This window comes from Hippocampus guttulatus, chromosome 5 (genome assembly GCF_054856545.1).
Source record: "Hippocampus guttulatus isolate MCC_2025c chromosome 5, RoL_Hgut_1.0, whole genome shotgun sequence".
In the NCBI taxonomy this organism is placed as follows: Eukaryota; Metazoa; Chordata; class Actinopteri; order Syngnathiformes; family Syngnathidae; genus Hippocampus; species Hippocampus guttulatus.
The window spans coordinates 24,381,996-24,397,577 of record NC_141265.1 but is presented as its reverse complement, the minus strand read 5'-3'; positions in this window follow the sequence as shown (position 1 = coordinate 24,397,577).

The window sequence follows — 15,582 nt, the reverse complement described above, 5'->3', positions numbered from 1 at the left end:
TCAAATTATTGCTGTTTTAGGCTTCAGGAGGTCATCCTGAACAAAATACATGTTGAAGTGTGTGCATAAGTCCTTTGGTTTAGGCGTGACACTCAATTTGAGTTTTTATTGCTTTAAATGCATTTTCAGCCCGAGCTGAGCACGTTTTGTGAGTTTGAATGTATCTTCATAGGAATGAGTTGTGTGGTCAAATTAATGCTCATTTAGGCGTCAGGTGGTCATCCTGAACAAAATACATGTTGAAATGTGTGCATAAGTCCTTTGGTTTAGGCGTGACACTCAATTTGAGTTTTTATTGCTTTAAATGCATTTTCAGGCCGAGCTGAGCACGTTTTGTGAGTTTGAATGTATCTTCATAGGAATGAGTTGTGTGGTCAAATTAATGCTCATTTAGGCTTCAGGTGGTCATCCTGAACAAAATACATGTTGAAGTGTGTGCATAAGTCCTTTGGTTTAGGCGTGACACTCAATTTGAGTTTTTATTGCTTTAAATTAAATGCATTTTCAGCCCGAGCTGAGCACGTTTTGTGAGTTTGAATGTATCTTCATAGGAATGAGTTGTGTGGTCAAATTAATGCTCATTTAGGCTTCAGGTGGTCATCCTGAACTAAATACATGTTGAAGTGTGTGCATAATTCCTTGGGTTTAGGCGTGACACTCAATTTGAGTTTTTATTGCTTTAAATGCATTTTCAGCCCGAGCTGAGCACGTTTTGTGAGTTTGAATGTATCTTCATAGGAATGAGTCGTGTAGTCAAATTAATGCTCATATGGGCTTCAGGAGGTCATCCTGAACAAAATACATGTTGAAGTGTGTGCATAAGTCCTTTGGTTTAGGCGTGACACTCAATTTGAGTTTTTATTGCTTTAAATGCATTTTCAGCCCGAGCTGAGCACGTTTTGTGAGTTTGAATGTATCTTCATAGGAATGAGTTGTGTGGTCAAATTAATGCTCATTTAGGCTTCAGGTGGTCATCCTGAACTAAGTACATGTTGAAGTGTGTGCATAAGTCCTTTGGTTTAGGTGTGACACTAAATTTGAGTTTTTATTGCTTTAAATGCATTTTCAGCCCGAGCTGAGCGCGTTTTGTGAGTTTGAATGTATCTTCATAGGAATGAGTTGTGTGGTCAAATTAAAGCTTATTTAGGCTTCAGGAGGTCATCCTGAACAAAATACATGTTGAAGTGTGTGCATAAGTCCTTTGGTTTAGGTGTGACACTAAATTTGAGTTTTTATTGCTTTAAATGCATTTTCAGCCCGAGCTGAGCGCGTTTTGTGAGTTTGAATGTATCTTCATAGGAATGAGTTGTGTGGTCAAATTAATGCTTATTTAGGCTTCAGGAGGTCATCCTGAACAAAATACATGTTGAAGTGTGTGCATAAGTCCTTTGGTTTAGGCGTGACACTCAATTTGAGTTTTTATTGCTTTAAATGCATTTTCAGCCCGAGCTGAGCACGTTTTGTGAGTTTGAATGTATCTTCATAGGAATGAGTTGTGTAGTCAAATTAATGCTCATATGGGCTTCAGGAGGTCATCCTGAACAAAATACATGTTGAAGTGTGTGCATAAGTCCTTTGGTTTAGGTGTGACACTCAATTTGAGTTTTTATTGCTTTGAATGCATTTTCAGCCCGAGCTGAGCACGTTTTGTGAGTTTGAATGTATCTTCATAGGAATGAGTTGTGTGGTCAAATTAATGCTCATTTAGGCTTCAGGTGGTCATCCTGAACTAAATACATGTTGAAGTGTGTGCATAAGTCCTTTGGTTTAGGCGTGACACTCAATTTGAGTTTTTATTGCTTTAAATGCATTTTCAGCCCGAGCTGAGCACGTTTTGTGAGTTTGAATGTATCTTCATAGGAATGAGTTGTGTAGTCAAATTAATGCTCATATGGGCTTCAGGATGTCATCCTGAACTAAATACATGTTGAAGTGTGTGCATAAGTCCTTTGGTTTAGGCGTGACACTCAATTTGAGTTTTTATTGCTTTAAATGCATTTTCAGCCCGAGCTGAGCGCGCTTTCTGACTTTGAATGTATCTTCATAGGAATGAGTTGTGTGGTCAAATTATTGCTGATTTAGGCTTCAGGAGGTCATCCTGAACAAAATACATGTTGAAGTGTGTGCATAAGTCCTTTGGTTTAGGCGTGACACTCAATTTGAGTTTTTATTGCTTTAAATGCATTTTCAGCCCGAGCTGAGCACGTTTTGTGAGTTTGAATGTATCTTCATAGGAATGAGTTGTGTGGTCAAATTAATGCTCATTTAGGCGTCAGGTGGTCATCCTGAACAAAATACATGTTGAAGTGTGTGCATAAGTCCTTTGGTTTAGGCGTGACACTCAATTTGAGTTTTTATTGCTTTAAATGCATTTTCAGCCCGAGTTGAGCACGTTTTGTGAGTTTGAATGTATCTTCATAGGAATGAGTTGTGTAGTTAAATTAATGCTCATATGGGCTTCAGGATGTCATCCTGAACTAAATACATGTTGAAGTGTGTGCATAAGTCCTTTGGTTTAGGTGTGACACTAAATTTGAGTTTTTATTGCTTTAAATGCATTTTCAGCCCGAGCTGAGCGCGTTTTGTGAGTTTGAATGTATCTTCATAGGAATGAGTTGTGTGGTCAAATTAATGCTTATTTAGGCTTCAGGAGGTCATCCTGAACAAAATACATGTTGAAGTGTGTGCATAAGTCCTTTGGTTTAGGCGTGACACTCAATTTGAGTTTTTATTGCTTTAAATGCATTTTCAGCCCGAGCTGAGCACGTTTTGTGAGTTTGAATGTATCTTCATAGGAATGAGTTGTGTAGTCAAATTAATGCTCATATGGGCTTCAGGAGGTCATCCTGAACAAAATACATGTTGAAGTGTGTGCATAAGTCCTTTGGTTTAGGTGTGACACTCAATTTGAGTTTTTATTGCTTTAAATGCATTTTCAGCCCGAGCTGAGCACGTTTTGTGAGTTTGAATGTATCTTCATAGGAATGAGTTGTGTGGTCAAATTAATGCTCATTTAGGCTTCAGGTGGTCATCCTGAACTAAATACATGTTGAAGTGTGTGCATAAGTCATTTGGTTTAGGCGTGACACTCAATTTGAGTTTTTATTGCTTTAAATTAAATGCATTTTCAGCCCGAGCTGAGCGCGCTTTCTGACTTTGAATGTATCTTCATAGGAATGAGTTTTGTGGTCAAATTATTGCTGTTTTAGGCTTCAGGAGGTCATCCTGAACAAAATACATGTTGAAGTGTGTGCATAAGTCCTTTGGTTTAGGCGTGACACTCAATTTGAGTTTTTATTGCTTTAAATGCATTTTCAGCCCGAGTTGAGCACGTTTTGTGAGTTTGAATGTATCTTCATAGGAATGAGTTGTGTGGTCAAATTAATGCTCATTTAGGCTTCAGGTGGTCATCCTGAACAAAATACATGTTAAAGTGTGTGCATAAGTCCTTTGGTTTAGGCGTGACACTCAATTTGAGTTTTTATTGCTTTAAATTAAATGCATTTTCAGCCCGAGCTGAGCGCGCTTTCTGACTTTGAATGTATCTTCATAGGAATGAGTTGTGTGGTCAAATTAATGCTCATATGGGCTTCAGGAGGTCATCCTGAACAAAATACATGTTGAAGTGTGTGCATAAGTCCTTTGGTTTAGGCGTGACACTCAATTTGAGTTTTTATTGCTTTAAATTAAATGCATTTTCAGCCCGAGCTGAGCGCGCTTTCTGACTTTGAATGTATCTTCATAGGAATGAGTTGTGTGGTCAAATTATTGCTGTTTTAGGCTTCAGGAGGTCATCCTGAACAAAATACATGTTGAAGTGTGTGCATAAGTCCTTTGGTTTAGGTGTGACACTAAATTTGAGTTTTTATTGCTTTAAATGCATTTTCAGCCCGAGCTGAGCGCGTTTTGTGAGTTTGAATGTATCTTCATAGGAATGAGTTGTGTGGTCAAATTAATGCTTATTTAGGCTTCAGGAGGTCATCCTGAACAAAATACATGTTGAAGTGTGTGCATAAGTCCTTTGGTTTAGGCGTGACACTCAATTTGAGTTTTTATTGCTTTAAATGCATTTTCAGCCCGAGCTGAGCACGTTTTGTGAGTTTGAATGTATCTTCATAGGAATGAGTTGTGTAGTCAAATTAATGCTCATATGGGCTTCAGGAGGTCATCCTGAACAAAATACATGTTGAAGTGTGTGCATAAGTCCTTTGGTTTAGGTGTGACACTCAATTTGAGTTTTTATTGCTTTAAATGCATTTTCAGCCTGAGCTGAGCACGTTTTGTGAGTTTGAATGTATCTTCATAGGAATGAGTTGTGTGGTCAAATTAATGCTCATTTAGGCTTCAGGTGGTCATCCTGAACTAAATACATGTTGAAGTGTGTGCATAAGTCATTTGGTTTAGCCGTGACACTCAATTTGAGTTTTTATTGCTTTAAATTAAATGCATTTTCAGCCCGAGCTGAGCGCGCTTTCTGACTTTGAATGTATCTTCATAGGAATGAGTTGTGTGGTCAAATTATTGCTGTTTTAGGCTTCAGGAGGTCATCCTGAACAAAATACATGTTGAAGTGTGTGCATAAGTCCTTTGGTTTAGGCGTGACACTCAATTTGAGTTTTTATTGCTTTAAATGCATTTTCAGCCCGAGTTGAGCACGTTTTGTGAGTTTGAATGTATCTTCATAGGAATGAGTTGTGTAGTCAAATTAATGCTCATATCGGCTTCAGGATGTCATCCTGAACTAAATACATGTTGAAGTGTGTGCATAAGTCCTTTGGTTTAGGTGTGACACTAAATTTGAGTTTTTATTGCTTTAAATGCATTTTCAGCCCGAGCTGAGCACGTTTTGTGAGTTTGAATGTATCTTCATAGGAATGAGTTGTGTGGTCAAATTAATGCTCATTTAGGCTTCAGGTGGTCATCCTGAACTAAATACATGTTGAAGTGTGTGCATAAGTCATTTGGTTTAGGCGTGACACTCAATTTGAGTTTTTATTGCTTTAAATTAAATGCATTTTCAGCCCGAGCTGAGCGCGCTTTCTGACTTTGAATGTATCTTCATAGGAATGAGTTGTGTGGTCAAATTATTGCTGTTTTAGGCTTCAGGAGGTCATCCTGAACAAAATACATGTTGAAGTGTGTGCATAAGTCCTTTGGTTTAGGCGTGACACTCAATTAGAGTTTTTATTGCTTTAAATGCATTTTCAGGCCGAGCTGAGCACGTTTTGTGTGTTTGAATGTATCTTCATAGGAATGAGTTGTGTGGTGAAATTAATGCTCATATGGGCTTCAGGAGGTCATCCTGAACAAAATACATGTTGAAGTGTGTGCATAAGTCCTTTGGTTTAGGCGTGACACTCAATTTGAGTTTTTATTGCTTTAAATGCATTTTCAGCCCGAGTTGAGCACGTTTTGTGAGTTTGAATGTATCTTCATAGGAATGAGTTGTGTGGTCAAATTAATGCTCATTTAGGCTTCAGGATGTCATCCTGAACTAAATACATGTTGAAGTGTGTGCATAAGTCCTTTGGTTTAGGTGTGACACTCAATTTGAGTTTTTATTGCTTTAAATGCATTTTCAGCCCGAGCTGAGCACGTTTTGTGAGTTTGAATGTATCTTCATAGGAATGAGTTGTGTGGTCAAATTAATGCTCATTTAGGCGTCAGGTGGTCATCCTGAACAAAATACATGTTGAAATGTGTGCATAAGTCCTTTGGTTTAGGCGTGACACTCAATTTGAGTTTTTATTGCTTTAAATGCATTTTCAGGCCGAGCTGAGCACGTTTTGTGAGTTTGAATGTATCTTCATAGGAATGAGTTGTGTGGTCAAATTAATGCTCATTTAGGCTTCAGGTGGTCATCCTGAACAAAATACATGTTGAAGTGTGTGCATAAGTCCTTTGGTTTAGGCGTGACACTCAATTTGAGTTTTTATTGCTTTAAATTAAATGCATTTTCAGCCCGAGCTGAGCACGTTTTGTGAGTTTGAATGTATCTTCATAGGAATGAGTCGTGTAGTCAAATTAATGCTCATATGGGCTTCAGGAGGTCATCCTGAACAAAATACATGTTGAAGTGTGTGCATAAGTCCTTTGGTTTAGGCGTGACACTCAATTTGAGTTTTTATTGCTTTAAATGCATTTTCAGCCCGAGCTGAGCACGTTTTGTGAGTTTGAATGTATCTTCATAGGAATGAGTTGTGTGGTCAAATTAATGCTCATTTAGGCTTCAGGTGGTCATCCTGAACTAAGTACATGTTGAAGTGTGTGCATAAGTCCTTTGGTTTAGGTGTGACACTAAATTTGAGTTTTTATTGCTTTAAATGCATTTTCAGCCCGAGCTGAGCGCGTTTTGTGAGTTTGAATGTATCTTCATAGGAATGAGTTGTGTGGTCAAATTAATGCTTATTTAGGCTTCAGGAGGTCATCCTGAACAAAATACATGTTGAAGTGTGTGCATAAGTCCTTTGGTTTAGGTGTGACACTAAATTTGAGTTTTTATTGCTTTAAATGCATTTTCAGCCCGAGCTGAGCGCGTTTTGTGAGTTTGAATGTATCTTCATAGGAATGAGTTGTGAATGTATCTTCATAGGAATGAGTTGTGTGGTCAAATTAATGCTTATTTAGGCTTCAGGAGGTCATCCTGAACAAAATACATGTTGAAGTGTGTGCATAAGTCCTTTGGTTTAGGCGTGACACTCAATTTGAGTTTTTATTGCTTTAAATGCATTTTCAGCCCGAGCTGAGCACGTTTTGTGAGTTTGAATGTATCTTCATAGGAATGAGTTGTGTAGTCAAATTAATGCTCATATGGGCTTCAGGAGGTCATCCTGAACAAAATACATGTTGAAGTGTGTGCATAAGTCCTTTGGTTTAGGTGTGACACTCAATTTGAGTTTTTATTGCTTTAAATGCATTTTCAGCCCGAGCTGAGCACGTTTTGTGAGTTTGAATGTATCTTCATAGGAATGAGTTGTGTGGTCAAATTAATGCTCATTTAGGCTTCAGGTGGTCATCCTGAACTAAATACATGTTGAAGTGTGTGCATAAGTCCTTTGGTTTAGGCGTGACACTCAATTTGAGTTTTTATTGCTTTAAATTAAATGCATTTTCAGCCCGAGCTGAGCGCGCTTTCTGACTTTGAATGTATCTTCATAGGAATGAGTTGTGTGGTCAAATTATTGCTGATTTAGGCTTCAGGAGGTCATCCTGAACAAAATACATGTTGAAGTGTGTGCATAAGTCCTTTGGTTTAGGCGTGACACTCAATTTGAGTTTTTATTGCTTTAAATGCATTTTCAGCCCGAGCTGAGCACGTTTTGTGAGTTTGAATGTATCTTCATAGGAATGAGTTGTGTGGTCAAATTAATGCTCATTTAGGCGTCAGGTGGTCATCCTGAACAAAATACATGTTGAAGTGTGTGCATAAGTCCTTTGGTTTAGGCGTGACACTCAATTTAAGTTTTTATTGCTTTAAATGCATTTTCAGCCCGAGTTGAGCACGTTTTGTGAGTTTGAATGTATCTTCATAGGAATGAGTTGTGTAGTCAAATTAATGCTCATATCGGCTTCAGGATGTCATCCTGAACTAAATACATGTTGAAGTGTGTGCATAAGTCCTTTGGTTTAGGTGTGACACTAAATTTGAGTTTTTATTGCTTTAAATGCATTTTCAGCCCGAGCTGAGCACGTTTTGTGAGTTTGAATGTATCTTCATAGGAATGAGTTGTGTGGTCAAATTAATGCTCATTTAGGCTTCAGGTGGTCATCCTGAACTAAATACATGTTGAAGTGTGTGCATAAGTCATTTGGTTTAGGCGTGACACTCAATTTGAGTTTTTATTGCTTTAAATTAAATGCATTTTCAGCCCGAGCTGAGCGCGCTTTCTGACTTTGAATGTATCTTCATAGGAATGAGTTGTGTGGTCAAATTATTGCTGTTTTAGGCTTCAGGAGGTCATCCTGAACAAAATACATGTTGAAGTGTGTGCATAAGTCCTTTGGTTTAGGCGTGACACTCAATTAGAGTTTTTATTGCTTTAAATGCATTTTCAGGCCGAGCTGAGCACGTTTTGTGTGTTTGAATGTATCTTCATAGGAATGAGTTGTGTGGTGAAATTAATGCTCATATGGGCTTCAGGAGGTCATCCTGAACAAAATACATGTTGAAGTGTGTGCATAAGTCCTTTGGTTTAGGCGTGACACTCAATTTGAGTTTTTATTGCTTTAAATGCATTTTCAGCCCGAGTTGAGCACGTTTTGTGAGTTTGAATGTATCTTCATAGGAATGAGTTGTGTGGTCAAATTAATGCTCATTTAGGCTTCAGGATGTCATCCTGAACTAAATACATGTTGAAGTGTGTGCATAAGTCCTTTGGTTTAGGTGTGACACTAAATTTGAGTTTTTATTGCTTTAAATGCATTTTCAGCCCGAGCTGAGCGCGTTTTGTGAGTTTGAATGTATCTTCATAGGAATGAGTTGTGTGGTCAAATTAATGCTTATTTAGGCTTCAGGAGGTCATCCTGAACAAAATACATGTTGAAGTGTGTGCATAAGTCCTTTGGTTTAGGCGTGACACTCAATTTGAATTTTTATTGCTTTAAATGCATTTTCAGCCCGAGCTGAGCACGTTTTGTGAGTTTGAATGTATCTTCATAGGAATGAGTTGTGTAGTCAAATTAATGCTCATATGGGCTTCAGGAGGTCATCCTGAACAAAATACATGTTGAAGTGTGTGCATAAGTCCTTTGGTTTAGGTGTGACACTCAATTTGAGTTTTTATTGCTTTAAATGCATTTTCAGCCTGAGCTGAGCACGTTTTGTGAGTTTGAATGTATCTTCATAGGAATGAGTTGTGTGGTCAAATTAATGCTCATTTAGGCTTCAGGTGGTCATCCTGAACTAAATACATGTTGAAGTGTGTGCATAAGTCATTTGGTTTAGGCGTGACACTCAATTTGAGTTTTTATTGCTTTAAATTAAATGCATTTTCAGCCCGAGCTGAGCGCGCTTTCTGACTTTGAATGTATCTTCATAGGAATGAGTTGTGTGGTCAAATTATTGCTGTTTTAGGCTTCAGGAGGTCATCCTGAACAAAATACATGTTGAAGTGTGTGCATAAGTCCTTTGGTTTAGGCGTGACACTCAATTTGAGTTTTTATTGCTTTAAATGCATTTTCAGCCCGAGCTGAGCACGTTTTGTGAGTTTGAATGTATCTTCATAGGAATGAGTTGTGTGGTCAAATTAATGCTCATTTAGGCGTCAGGTGGTCATCCTGAACAAAATACATGTTGAAATGTGTGCATAAGTCCTTTGGTTTAGGCGTGACACTCAATTTGAGTTTTTATTGCTTTAAATGCATTTTCAGGCCGAGCTGAGCACGTTTTGTGAGTTTGAATGTATCTTCATAGGAATGAGTTGTGTGGTCAAATTAATGCTCATTTAGGCTTCAGGTGGTCATCCTGAACAAAATACATGTTGAAGTGTGTGCATAAGTCCTTTGGTTTAGGCGTGACACTCAATTTGAGTTTTTATTGCTTTAAATAACTAGATAAGTTTTTTACTTCTTCCTACTCCCTTGAACATAATAACTGTGTTGAATGAAGATTGATTTCTTTCTTTTTACTTTTTTTATCTACCTTATTTTCTGTCAAATTATTACTGTATATATGTTTTATGTTCAATAAACAAACAAACAAACAAACAAACAATAAATTAAATGCATTTTCAGCCCGAGCTGAGCACGTTTTGTGAGTTTGAATGTATCTTCATAGGAATGAGTTGTGTGGTCAAATTAATGCTCATTTAGGCTTCAGGTGGTCATCCTGAACTAAATACATGTTGAAGTGTGTGCATAATTCCTTGGGTTTAGGCGTGACACTCAATTTGAGTTTTTATTGCTTTAAATGCATTTTCAGCCCGAGCTGAGCACGTTTTGTGAGTTTGAATGTATCTTCATAGGAATGAGTCGTGTAGTCAAATTAATGCTCATATGGGCTTCAGGAGGTCATCCTGAACAAAATACATGTTGAAGTGTGTGCATAAGTCCTTTGGTTTAGGCGTGACACTCAATTTGAGTTTTTATTGCTTTAAATGCATTTTCAGCCCGAGCTGAGCACGTTTTGTGAGTTTGAATGTATCTTCATAGGAATGAGTTGTGTGGTCAAATTAATGCTCATTTAGGCTTCAGGTGGTCATCCTGAACTAAGTACACGTTGAAGTGTGTGCATTAGTCCTTTGGTTTGGGCGTGACACTCAATTTGAGTTTTTATTGCTTTAAATGTATTTTCAGCCCGAGCTGAGCACGTTTTGTGAGTTTGAATGTATCTTCATAGGAATGAGTTGTGTGGTCAAATTAATGCTCATTTAGGCTTCAGGTGGTCATCCTGAAGTAAATACATGTTGAAGTGTGTGCATAAGTCCTTTGGTTTAGGCGTGACACTCAATTTGAGTTTTTATTGCTTTAAATGCATTTTCAGCCTGAGCTGAGCGCGCTTTCTGACTTTGAATGTATCTTCATAGGAATGAGTTGTTTGGTCAAATTATTGCTCATTTAGGCTTCAGGAGGTCATCCTGAACAAAATACATGTTGAAGTGTGTGCATAAGTCCTTTGGTTTAGGCGTGACACTCAATTTGAGTTTTTATTGCTTTAAATGCATTTTCAGCCCGAGCTGAGCGCGCTTTCTGACTTTGAATGTATCTTCATAGGAATGAGTTGTGTGGTCAAATTATTGCTGTTTTAGGCTTCAGGAGGTCATCCTGAACAAAATACATGTTGAAGTGTGTGCATAAGTCCTTTGGTTTAGGCGTGACACTCAATTTGAGTTTTTATTGCTTTAAATGCATTTTCAGCCCGAGCTGAGCACGTTTTGTGAGTTTGAATGTATCTTCATAGGAATGAGTTGTGTGGTCAAATTAATGCTCATTTAGGCGTCAGGTGGTCATCCTGAACAAAATACATGTTGAAATGTGTGCATAAGTCCTTTGGTTTAGGCGTGACACTCAATTTGAGTTTTTATTGCTTTAAATGCATTTTCAGGCCGAGCTGAGCACGTTTTGTGAGTTTGAATGTATCTTCATAGGAATGAGTTGTGTGGTCAAATTAATGCTCATTTAGGCTTCAGGTGGTCATCCTGAACAAAATACATGTTGAAGTGTGTGCATAAGTCCTTTGGTTTAGGCGTGACACTCAATTTGAGTTTTTATTGCTTTAAATTAAATGCATTTTCAGCCCGAGCTGAGCACGTTTTGTGAGTTTGAATGTATCTTCATAGGAATGAGTTGTGTGGTCAAATTAATGCTCATTTAGGCTTCAGGTGGTCATCCTGAACTAAATACATGTTGAAGTGTGTGCATAATTCCTTGGGTTTAGGCGTGACACTCAATTTGAGTTTTTATTGCTTTAAATGCATTTTCAGCCCGAGCTGAGCACGTTTTGTGAGTTTGAATGTATCTTCATAGGAATGAGTCGTGTAGTCAAATTAATGCTCATATGGGCTTCAGGAGGTCATCCTGAACAAAATACATGTTGAAGTGTGTGCATAAGTCCTTTGGTTTAGGCGTGACACTCAATTTGAGTTTTTATTGCTTTAAATGCATTTTCAGCCCGAGCTGAGCACGTTTTGTGAGTTTGAATGTATCTTCATAGGAATGAGTTGTGTGGTCAAATTAATGCTCATTTAGGCTTCAGGTGGTCATCCTGAACTAAGTACATGTTGAAGTGTGTGCATTAGTCCTTTGGTTTGGGTGTGACACTCAATTTGAGTTTTTATTGCTTTAAATGTATTTTCAGCCCGAGCTGAGCACGTTTTGTGAGTTTGAATGTATCTTCATAGGAATGAGTTGTGTGGTCAAATTAATGCTCATTTAGGCTTCAGGTGGTCATCCTGAAGTAAATACATGTTGAAGTGTGTGCATAAGTCCTTTGGTTTAGGCGTGACACTCAATTTGAGTTTTTATTGCTTTAAATGCATTTTCAGCCTGAGCTGAGTGCGCTTTCTGACTTTGAATGTATCTTCATAGGAATGAGTTGTTTGGTCAAATTATTGCTCATTTAGGCTTCAGGAGGTCATCCTGAACAAAATACATGTTGAAGTGTGTGCATAAGTCCTTTGGTTTAGGCGTGACACTCAATTTGAGTTTTTATTGCTTTAAATGCATTTTCAGCCCGAGCTGAGCACGTTTTGTGAGTTTGAATGTATCTTCATAGGAATGAGTTGTGTAGTCAAATTAATGCTCATATGGGCTTCAGGGGGTCATCCTGAACAAAATACATGTTGAAGTGTGTGCATAAGTCCTTTGGTTTAGGTGTGACACTCAATTTGAGTTTTTATTGCTTTAAATGCATTTTCAGCCCGAGCTGAGCACGTTTTGTGAGTTTGAATGTATCTTCATAGGAATGAGTTGTGTGGTCAAATTAATGCTCATTTAGGCTTCAGGTGGTCATCCTGAACTAAATACATGTTGAAGTGTGTGCATAAGTCCTTTGGTTTAGGCGTGACACTCAATTTGAGTTTTTATTGCTTTAAATTAAATTTCAGCCCGAGCTGAGCGCGCTTTCTGACTTTGAATGTATCTTCATAGGAATGAGTTGTGTGGTCAAATTAATGCTCATTTAGGCTTCAGGTGGTCATCCTGAACTAAGTACATGTTGAAGTGTGTGCATTAGTCCTTTGGTTTGGGTGTGACACTCAATTTGAGTTTTTATTGCTTTAAATGTATTTTCAGCCCGAGCTGAGCACGTTTTGTGAGTTTGAATGTATCTTCATAGGAATGAGTTGTGTGGTCAAATTAATGCTCATTTAGGCTTCAGGTGGTCATCCTGAAGTAAATACATGTTGAAGTGTGTGCATAAGTCCTTTGGTTTAGGCGTGACACTCAATTTGAGTTTTTATTGCTTTAAATGCATTTTCAGCCTGAGCTGAGCGCGCTTTCTGACTTTGAATGTATCTTCATAGGAATGAGTTGTTTGGTCAAATTATTGCTCATTTAGGCTTCAGGAGGTCATCCTGAACAAAATACATGTTGAAGTGTGTGCATAAGTCCTTTGGTTTAGGCGTGACACTCAATTTGAGTTTTTATTGCTTTAAATGCATTTTCAGCCCGAGCTGAGCACGTTTTGTGAGTTTGAATGTATCTTCATAGGAATGAGTTGTGTAGTCAAATTAATGCTCATATGGGCTTCAGGGGGTCATCCTGAACAAAATACATGTTGAAGTGTGTGCATAAGTCCTTTGGTTTAGGTGTGACACTCAATTTGAGTTTTTATTGCTTTAAATGCATTTTCAGCCCGAGCTGAGCACGTTTTGTGAGTTTGAATGTATCTTCATAGGAATGAGTTGTGTGGTCAAATTAATGCTCATTTAGGCTTCAGGTGGTCATCCTGAACTAAATACATGTTGAAGTGTGTGCATAAGTCCTTTGGTTTAGGCGTGACACTCAATTTGAGTTTTTATTGCTTTAAATTAAATTTCAGCCCGAGCTGAGCGCGCTTTCTGACTTTGAATGTATCTTCATAGGAATGAGTTGTGTGGTCAAATTATTGCTGATTTAGGCTTCAGGAGGTCATCCTGAACAAAATACATGTTGAAGTGTGTGCATAAGTCCTTTGGTTTAGGCGTGACACTCAATTTGAGGTTTTATTCCTTTAAATGCATTTTCAGCCCGAGCTGAGCACGTTTTGTGAGTTTGAATGTATCTTCATAGGAATGAGTTGTGTGGTCAAATTAATGCTTATTTAGGCGTCAGGTGGTCATCCTGAACAAAATACATGTTGAAGTGTGTGCATAAGTCCTTTTGTTTAGGCGTGACACTCAATTTGAGTTTTTATTGCTTTAAATGCATTTTCAGGCCGAGCTGAGCACGTTTTGTGTGTTTGAATGTATCTTCATAGGAATGAGTTGTGTGGTGAAATTAATGCTCATATGGGCTTCAGGAGGTCATCCTGAACAAAATACATGTTGAAGTGTGTGCATAAGTCCTTTGGTTTAGGCGTGACACTCAATTTGAGTTTTTATTGCTTTAAATGCATTTTCAGCCCGAGTTGAGCAAGTTTTGTGAGTTTGAATGTATCTTCATAGGAATGAGTTGTGTGGTCAAATTAATGCTCATTTAGGCTTCAGGTGGTCATCCTGAACAAATTACATGTTGAAGTGTGTGCATAAGTCCTTTGGTTTAGGCGTGACACTCAATTTGAGTTTTTATTGCTTTAAATTAAATGCATTTTCAGCCCGAGCTGAGCGCGCTTTCTGACTTTGAATGTATCTTCATAGGAATGAGTTGTGTGGTCAAATTAATGCTCATTTAGGCGTCAGGTGGTCATCCTGAACAAAATACATGTTGAAGTGTGTGCATAAGTCCTTTGGTTTAGGCGTGACACTCAATTTGAGTTTTTATTGCTTTAAATGCATTTTCAGCCCGAGCTGAGCCCGTTTTGTGAGTTTGAATGTATCTTCATAGGAATGAGTTGTGTAGTCAAATTAATGCTCATATGGGCTTCAGGAGGTCATCCTGAACAAAATACATGTTGAAGTGTGTGCATAAGTCCTTTGGTTTAGGCGTGACACTCAATTTGAGTTTTTATTGCTTTAAATGCATTTTCAGCCCGAGTTGAGCACGTTTTGTGAGTTTGAATGTATCTTCATAGGAATGAGTTGTGTAGTCAAATTAATGCTCATATGGGCTTCAGGATGTCATCCTGAACTAAATACATGTTGAAGTGTGTGCATAAGTCCTTTGGTTTAGGTGTGACACTAAATTTGAGTTTTTATTGCTTTAAATGCATTTTCAGCCCGAGCTGAGCGCGTTTTGTGAGTTTGAATGTATCTTCATAGGAATGAGTTGTGTGGTCAAATTAATGCTTATTTAGGCTTCAGGAGGTCATCCTGAACAAAATACATGTTGAAGTGTGTGCATAAGTCCTTTGGTTTAGGCGTGACACTCAATTTGAGTTTTTATTGCTTTAAATGCATTTTCAGCCCGAGCTGAGCACGTTTTGTGAGTTTGAATGTATCTTCATAGGAATGAGTTGTGTAGTCAAATTAATGCTCATATGGGCTTCAGGAGGTCATCCTGAACAAAATACATGTTGAAGTGTGTGCATAAGTCATTTGGTTTAGGCGTGACACTCAATTTGAGTTTTTATTGCTTTAAATTAAATGCATTTTCAGCCCGAGCTGAGCGCGCTTTCTGACTTTGAATGTATCTTCATAGGAATGAGTTGTGTGGTCAAATTATTGCTGTTTTAGGCTTCAGGAGGTCATCCTGAACAAAATACATGTTGAAGTGTGTGCATAAGTCCTTTGGTTTAGGCGTGACACTCAATTTGAGTTTTTATTGCTTTAAATGCATTTTCAGCCCGAGCTGAGCACGTTTTGTGAGTTTGAATGTATCTTCATAGGAATGAGTTGTGTGGTCAAATTAATGCTCATTTAGGCGTCAGGTGGTCATCCTGAACAAAATACATGTTGAAATGTGTGCATAAGTCCTTTGGTTTAGGTGTGACACTCAATTTGAGTTTTTATTGCTTTAAATGCATTTTCAGCCCGAGCTGAGCCCGTTTTGTGAGTTTGAATGTATCTT